Here is a 9,919-nt window from a genome sequence, read left to right as displayed (position 1 = left end):
AAAATACGTAAAAGAGGGGAATGAAATACTCACCTGATCGGATGAACGAAAAACAAGTGATGATGTGAGAAAGATAAATCCTTCGGGATACACCGACAAGGATTCCTAGTTAAATATAATACAATATAAATTAATTATAAAAGGTATAACTCGATAAAATGATTTAAGATTTCGATGCGATTTGAGTTAGGTTTTGCGATTAGAGTGTTTATTAATTGATCGATGGATTTCTATAATAATTATTATTGCAAAGATTAATATTATTGTTTCACGTTTACTTATTAAAGTCATTATTTTAATATCTATAGAATTTCTCTTGATTACTTTATATGAAAATTTATATGTTTACAATTTCAAGTGAGTTGTCGCATTGGTTGTTGTACATTGTGAATAACGAATTGTACTCGATCTATGATGCGTATGTAGCTTTTCTTGGGCGCGCTACAAAAAAGATAGCTATCTAGCACTGAAAAATTAGTCTTTAATAATCTGCAATCAGTACCTAATGATTATCAGGGACTGATTTGTCAGTCTCCGACCAGTAACGGATGCCTAGTCCTAAATAGTGGTTTTGGTAACTAAAAGTCAGTCCCCATTGCATGGCACCAACAAAGACTGATGGTTAGTCTCTCATACATAAAATTCAGTCTTTGATTTGTCCTTGGGTACCAAGTCATTTTAGTCCCTACTTCAGTGACTGTAAATTAGTCTCGGCACCTGTGATATTTCAGTCTCTAATTTATAACCCTAGGGACTGAAAATCCGTCCTCTAAACAAGACTAATTGTCCCTAATACGTTTCGTCAAGTTTAGAATTTTATATAAAGTCAGTTTCCAATAAGAAGTTTTAAAGACTAACAAGTAGTCCCCAATACAGCTCTTTAGAGACGGAATGCCCGTCCCTACTGATTTCATCAATAAAACTCTTTAGAGACTCTTTGTCCAGATATGTCCTGAATAAGGAGCCCTACATATATATTTAAACTGATTTTCAGCATCCAATACTCTACTAAAAATGGTTGATTTGCATCAAATAGTTAGAACTGAAAATCAGTCCTTAATTCTTTGATATATAAAAGGCGGTCAAGACTGAAGATTAGTCCCTAATTCGATTTGTTTTGGGAATACTAAGAAATGTTTTTGATCTCTGATACATTCTTTAAATGTTAAAGACTGAAGTTCAGTCGCCTTACATTTGGGTCATTATGCATTATGCATTACGGAATGATTTTCAGTTACCAATAAGTTTCCTTCTAATACCATATATATCCTAGTCATATTTGTGACTAACTTTCAGTCTCAGATAAGTTTCCACACTATTAGCGACTGATTACCGGTCCCTAATATCGGTCATGTAAAATCAGTCCCAAATTTTATTAGTAACTGATAAATCAGTCACAGATACTATGTATTCGAGACTAATATATCAGTCTCTTATAGTTTAGTCTCTAATGGTCACTTTTTTTGTAGTAAGAATTTTAAACAAGAAGGTGGTGACAATGTGGCGTATAATGACCGTTTCCACGAACTTAGCCTCCTCATCCCGCATATGGTAACCCATATCGATCGAGCCAATGACAAGTATATCTCTGGCTTACCTATGCAAATTCAAAACTATGTTTTGTGTCTTGACCCAAAGATCATCCATGATGCCATAACTCTTGCTGGTACCCTCACTGAAAACCACGTCAAGTTCGGAACCCTAACACGTAAAAGTACTGAAATGCCTACCGAAAAAGCCACAACCGAACCTCCTGATGAAGTCAATATCGAAACCTCACCAAAACCCACTCACATTAACGCACATTACACCAACAACAACAACAAATGCAAAGACCGAAACTACACCCTAACCAACTCGAACCCATCACCAACCCAAGATATCCAAAGTCAACCCAACAAAAAGCCCTACACTAGAATATATCCTTTCTATGACACATGTAAATTTCACCACCCTACTACCGCACATTTATGAAAATGCTTCAATTGTGATCACTTTATCAACTCTTGCCAGGAAACTATACAAGCTCAACGTAACTCATCTCCCCCACAATCCGTTATTCAACCATATCACCAATCTTATGCCTTACCTTATGCACCCGCACTCCTTACTATGCGAGCCTGCTATCATTGTGGTAGCCCAAGCCATCTTCGCAACACATGTCCAAAACACTTTTATCAAATCCAAACCTACCCAAACCAACCAACTCCAAATATATTAAGCCCAAACCTTCCAACCACAAGCCCAAGCTGATCAAGCCCAACCAATGCAAGTCTAACCCATTCAAGCTATTTAACCTCAACCAAACCAATCTGAGCAAACTCAAGTGACCCAAGCAAACCAGGGTACACAAGGACGCATGTACATCAATACCAATGAATTTCAACTTAGAAATCATGGCACCACTTCACGCAAGTCCTTATGTCCAAGACACACCAACCCCCCCCCCCACCGAGAAGACAAGCTCCACATGCAAAATGTTTTTCATGTTCGCATTTATTGCATTTGTCTTCATTTACTATCCTCACGAAGCACGACACGCATTGTTTTTTACTATATATAGATTATAATTGTTTACTCATGCTAAATTCAATCTAAAGGCCTACGACCGGTGACCCCAAACGTAATCGTTAATGGAAATGGGGACCATGTGCATGGTTATCTAATAGGAACCGTATTATAAGCTACCTATGGCCGGTTACTTTTAAATTGGGGTTGTGTACTTGGTTAAGGCATAGCTATCTAATTTGAGCCTTATGTATTTATATTATTTTTATGATTTATATTCTCATTTGCGATTTATCATTATCTCAATGTAAGCATCTCAAACTTAAACCCTCCCCATAACTGTTATACTTCGCCGATAATAACATTGCTAACGACGTAACGCCATTATTTCATTGGTTTTTGCCAACTACTTATGGTTACCATGGTTTACACAAATTTTTAATGACCTCAATGTTTCATATATTTGACTTAACTATTTTGATAATTACTTTCGGTTACTACAGATTTTCATTTGATTTTAATACCCGACAACTTGTTGCATCTTTCATCGTTCAATATTGATATTAATGATTTTGTTGTTTTCCGTTCATTAAACTAATTAATTTGTTATTATTGGTGTCACATTTCTGATTTTGAATAATTAACTTCAAGAGTTTTCTTTATTTTTCAATGGCCGATAAAGATTTTGTTCGTCTTTATTTTAAAATTTTATCTTGATGTTTAAATGATTTTCTTATACATGTATGTATGATTTTAATCCACCTAATAGAACGAGTCATGCGGACCATGTGAAGAAATAAGTAATTATGAGTGCACGCATAATTACCGAAACCCTAGCATGGAAATCTTGATGGGTACGTTGATGTGCGAACAACTCAAAATCGGGGTACAATAGCACAACAGTACAAATGATATATAATATAACAAAATCATGGCGGATACGCCGCTGGTACATCTTATATATAAGTGGACTTGTCATATTACCCATTTGTAGCGTTTTTCGGGTCACTCTGTGTTGTTTTGTTTTCTTTTTATTACGAAAATGATTTTGCAGCTTAGTTTATTCTTATTGTAACTTTTGTTGTATTCTAATTTCGGGATAAAGTTTCCAAAAGTTGTAAATAATGTAACATTCGTCAATTTTTGGACCCGAAAACCTAATGCATTTAGTTTATTCTATTTTTTTCTCCAATTGTTATTTATTTTGTTTGGTTTTGTCTTTATTTCCCTACTTATTTTATTTGATTTTGTCACTCGAATTCGCTTATTAGTTGAACGATTTATAAGACATTTTATCATGTGCAATTTACACTAGTGTGCAAAGATTATAAAAAAAACCTTTTCCCTCTCTTTCTTTCATTCCCGTCGGCACCACCTCTTCATCTCCATTACTTCTTGATCCATTAATTTAGCCAGAAATCACGGAATTGATACCACCTACTCGTTAATAGAATCACGCGTTTAAATGATCGTTTCATCAAGGAATATGACAGCAAATTGACAACCTTTTTGGCATTAACGAACCATGGCTAAACCAATCTTCAAAACCCTATAAATACTTGATAATATTTCAATTAAATCAGCATACACCCTCTCCTACTCGACGTCAAGCAAACCCATATCTCATTCATAAGTCAACAGCCATTTAAGATCAAGTTTGAGCTTGTGTTCATAATGAAACCCTTGGTTACGGTTCTCCTTCGATTCATCATCATAAACGCTAATTGTAGTGTGGATTAGACTCGGATTTGGTCGTCTAACAAAAGCCCTCTGTCAATTTAGATTGGTAGAGGGCAATCAAATATCAGTTGGGGATTAGTGATTTTATGGTGCTTATGGTTTTGGGGCTGTTTCAGTTTGTGTTTAAATATTTTTATTACTTTAAACAAGTGAGCTACCAGCCCAGTTGGTTGGCGCACACCCATTAAGACACAGCAACCCAGAGGCCCGGGTTCGAGTCCCTGGGCAACCGGCTTTTATTTTTATTTTTATTTTTTTGCTATTTATTTTCTTCTTTATTCTTTATTTTAACTATTATTTTTATCTTACAATTAATATTATTTTAAATCGTTTAAACGATGCGGACACCAGCAACATTTAAAATAATTTTTCATTTAGAAGCTTTTTTATATGAATACACCCCACACACACATATAATTATAAAATCAATATAGTTTTCGACTTAGACTAATTTTATAAATAATTAAATTAATAAATAAACTAAAAACATTTTTACTCGTTTAAACATACCTTTCATTGCTAAACTTACAAATGAGTTTTCCGTTTGATATATAGATAAATAATTATATGATGCATATAAATTAACACAATTTATTATTTAAATTGTTTAACGACTCTTATATTATTTTAATATGATGCATATATAATAATAAATTAAAAAAAAATTAAATCGTTTAAATTCATATATTATTTTTATCTTACAATTATTATAATTATTATAAATCGTTTAAACAATCCGGACACCAACAAAATTTTAAAATAATTTTTCATTTAGAACTTTTTGTATATGAATACACACACATAATTATAAAATTAGTGTAGTTTTCGACTTAGGCTAATTTTATAAATAAATTAATTAATAAATAAATTAGAAATGTTTTTACTTGTCTAAACATACCTTTCATCACTAAACTTAAAAAATGAGTTTTCCATTTGATATATACATAAATAATTATATGATGGATATATAATAATAAATTAACGAATTATTGTCCAAAAATCGATAAGTAAGTTGTGTGAATATTTATATCATTTACGCTTGTAATTCAACATTTTACAAAAGTAACGTATAATACATATAACGCCTTATCAATCTCAAATCCATTATGAACCCATCATTTCTTTTTTCTTGTTCGTTTATGTCGTTAGAGTATGTCTTTTAATATTATAACCTAAACTAGGGCTTATCATCGAGACTCCTCGTGGAATTAACTTACTAACACGCTTTAACCATCTCCTCGTTACCGTCTACCTTATCTCTAAGGTGAGTAATCACATGCCCATTTTTCTATTTTTGTTTTGGGGGCATTATTCGTGTTAGAAATTATTATTGTATTATACTTAAACCAATTCCATTGTTTGCGTGGTTGTGATATTGCTCGATTAATTGTTGATAGCTATATGAATTATGTGTTTACTGCTTTTATGGTTAGTTGGTATCTCATCCTCATAGTATGATCATACGTTGTCCGAGTAGACATGTCCGAATCTAGTGGCATGTTCGAAAAGACACAATTATTTACTTTTACTTTATGTTGTTTATTGGTTGCGAATTCGTCCAAATAGACATGTCCGAAATCCAGTGGCATCATCGAAAACACACATATACTTGTTTATATTAACTAATGTTATTCATATAAGCAAGGAATTGTTTATTTCTCTATATTACTATTATATTTACACCAAACTGTGAATCACTCGCTCAACATGTGTTTACAAATTATTTTTATGCATCTTGCAGGTTGTTATTTCAGATGATTTGAAGTGGAGAACTTAGATCATACTTTAGGCTAAAACTTATATAAGTTTAAATGCTGTTGTAATTTCTTTTGTTTTAAAAACTTTGTGTACCTTGATATGAATGAAATAAATTAGATATTGACAATTATTATTATTATTATTATTATTATTATTATTTTAGTGTCTTGAGCTATGATACAAATTATGTTGTGCCCCGGCATGTTCCGTCGTAGATTGGGGTGTGACATCAATATCATCAATTCTCTCTCAATCCTTAATCAAAGATGAGTTCAAAACATGGTAGAAAAGAAGCAAAACAGTCACAGTGTTTTGATCTGCAAACCCTCCCGTTTACTTTATCACGCTGAAGCTCCCGATTCTCCTACTTCTATGCGCTCTCTTGGTTTCACTGAATTCAGCCTTCCAACCCGACGAGCTACTGGTGGACGATGAAGAATTCGGACTAGAAGGCGGTGTTTCATTATCTCCTCAAATCCAATCTCCTTCTCGATCCTTGTAACATCCCAAAATTTCCATGAGCGTACATATATTAACAAATTAATTACGTTGGAAGAATTAATTTGAGTTAGTAGATATATAATAATAAAGGTAAAAGAATGGTAGGCTAAAATAAAGGGAATTAGATCATGGATTTAGAATGATGATGGCCCTAAGGTCCATGGGCATAGGAGTATAAATAACCCTTAAACCCTAAATCCTTTTCATCTCCATCATTCTACACCTTAGCCTACACCATAAAAAACATACACTTAAGCCAAACAATCTCTACACTATTCTATTCAACGATCCAAGACCAACCGAAGGTAAGAAATCATTTATCTTAGCTGACCTAACATTTTAGAACCCGACACCGCAACCCCGAGATGCCGAATGAGCCATTTGAATCTAGATCTAGCTTTAATCGGGTGTTTAATCAACCAAAAACGAGCTTAAGGGCCACTTTAGCTTAGATGTGGACACCCCAAAGCTACCTGGGTTATAAAAAATCAAAATCCGGCCAACCATGGTGGTTAACGATGGCTGACGGTGCCCAAATCGAGGGAAAACGCGAAGCAGAAGGCTGGTCTGAACATATACGGGCGTATATGTAGTATATGTATGAACGACGTATATGTATGTATAACGTATATGTATGTATGTCGTGTATGTATGTAGGACATATATGTATGTATGTCGTGTATGTAAGTAGGACGTATATGTATGTATGTCGTATATATATATAACGTATATGTATGTATAGCGTGTATGTATGTAGGACGTATATGTATCTATGCCGTATATGTATATATGACGTATATGTAAGTATAATGTATATGTATGTACGGCGTATATGTATGTACGGCGTATATGTATGTATGTCGTATATGTATGTATGACGTATACGTATGTAAACAAAAAGTATGGACTTATACGGCGTATACGCTAAGAACAAGGAACTAATTAATAATGAAAGGTAATGTTTAAAATGAGAAAGACCTAGAAAAAAGGGCCAAGGACACGGAAAAGCATTAGAGTAGTAGTTAACTTATGTGTCTTATTACAGTTAGTCGTGCACAGCTAAAGAATGAGATTACGATTAGCTCTGAACGTAACAGAATGCATGTGAGTTTCTAGCACCATTTCCTTGTTATGTTTTCGAGGCTGTGTGCATACTCAATGTGATTAGTTAATACACTTACCTTAAGTGGTAAGTGTATTATATGTTAATGTGTATGAATGATATATGTATGAGGTTAAGGGTATGCATGAAAGTATATAATAAAATGTATGTGTAAAGAAATTTATGTATGGTTGTATGGAATAAAAGGACCAGACTCTACTAATATCCGAGATAGAAGGGATCAGACCCTAATAATATCTTAGATACAAGGTACCAGGCCCTAATAATATCTGAGACAGAAGGAACCAGACTCTAATAATATCTGAGATAGAAGCAACCAGACCCTACTAATATTTGAGATGGTAAAGATATTCATGCATGTAGTATGAAAGTACGAGGGTATGTAAGTATGAAAGTTTGAAAGAATGTATGTATGAATGAATGTATGCACAAAAGAAAGATAAACATGTAAGTATATAACATGTACCTTCGGATGCGCATATGTAAGTAAGTGTATGAACTGCATGTTACATAATTAACTAGAACTCACTCAGCATAGCTGACTTTTAGTATGCACACAAGTAAATAGGTTAAAAGAGCTAGCATAAGGATGGCACATGGTATGGATTGAATGGCTGACATCTAAAGATGGTAGACATGATGTTTTATTTTTAAGTTTTATGTTGAGACAATATGTGATGTTTTGAGACAAGTATTTAATGGTTTGTAAGAAATGGTTGACTTAAATATTTCCGTGAAAAGTTTTAATTAACTCTGATATTTATAACTGTGTTTATGAGTAAATCCAACGTCCAAGTAGGGCACCAGGGCCTTACAAGTTGGTATCAGATCATAAGTTCGAGAGAAATAAGCATCTTACATGCTTAGACTCGAACAGAGAATGGGACTTAAGTAAGAAAAGAAAGAAGATGCCAGTTCAATAAAGCCATGTGTCACTCAAGCATGCAAAGTAAGAGTAAGGTGCATGACTGATTCATGTGTAATTTAAGGAAGTTGGCTTAATTACAATGGATAGGAGTATTTGATTGTCTAACTGTTACGATGACATGGCTGTGGACGATGTGGTGTTAGAAGAAAAGAAGGAGAAGAAATGGGTCATTCTTGCTAAACGACCTGGTACCCAGATGTGGAACCCCAAGGGCAAGCAACAGAGGGCATGGGAGAAGAAGTCATGTACGACATGTGGTAAGATGAACGGTGGTGAGTGCAAGTGGGGTAAGGGTACAGATGTCTGTTACAAGTGTGGTAAAGCTCATGGTGGCGAGTGCAGACTTGGGACGAATGTCTGTTACAAGTGTGGAAAAGTGGGGCATTATGCTCCAGATTTCACTACAAAGCCTGCATGCTACAAGTGTGGTAAGACATGCCATATGGCAAGGGAGTGCACTGATGAAGCTGGAGGAAGTGGAAGGAAGGATGCTGAGCAAGCGAGGCCAAGGACTAGGGCCTTCATGCTGACTTAGGAACAGGCTAAGCAGATCCCAGATGTTGTGACAGGTACGTTTCTTGTAAACGGTATTTTCGCATCAGTATTGTTTGATTTAGGTGCGAATAGAAGTTTTGTAGCTACGACATTTAGTAAGTTAGCAAAATGAAATGTTGTCGTGTGCCTAAAACTTTTACCGTAGAAACCGCTAGTGAAACCTCGGTTAGGATAATGAGAATGGTTAAGGAGTGTAATATAGAGTTAGAGAGACATGAGTTTCCTGTTACCTTGTATGTTATGACCTTAGGAGGGTTCGATGTGGTTTTAGGAATGGACTGGCTAAATGAGTTCGAGGCTCAAATAGTGTGTAAGAGTAGGTTAATAAAATTAAAGTCCTTGGATGGTGGTACGGTGACGGTTTATGGTGATAAAGAAAGCTCAGGGCTTAATGTCATTTCGATGATAAAAGCCGAGGGTTTGTTAAAGAGAGGATGCGATGCGTACCTGGCGTATGTTGTCAAAGCTATGGCCGAGACGAAATAAGTGAAGGATGTTCCTGTTGTGTTCGACTACCTAGAGGTCTTCCCTGAGGACCTTCCGGGGTTGCCACCGGAGCGAGAAGTAGATTCCAGATAGACTTAATAACATGAGCACGACCCGTTGCAAAAGCACCTTACCGTTTGGCGCCATCCGAGATGAAGGAATTGATGTCCCAACTGCAAGAACTCCTCGATAATGGTTTTATAAGACCAAGTGTTTCCCTGTGGGGCGCACCAGTGTTGTTAGTTAAGAAGAATGATGGAAGTATGAGAATGTGTATAGACTGCCGTGAGTTGAATAATCTTACGGTGAAGAACAGGTAT

The sequence above is a fragment of the Bidens hawaiensis genome, unplaced genomic scaffold (assembly GCF_021521415.1).
Source record: "Bidens hawaiensis isolate Kalapana, Puna unplaced genomic scaffold, B.hawaiensis_p1.1 tig00045248_1, whole genome shotgun sequence".
Classification (NCBI taxonomy): Eukaryota; Viridiplantae; Streptophyta; class Magnoliopsida; order Asterales; family Asteraceae; genus Bidens; species Bidens hawaiensis.
This window is presented reverse-complemented; position numbering follows the sequence as displayed.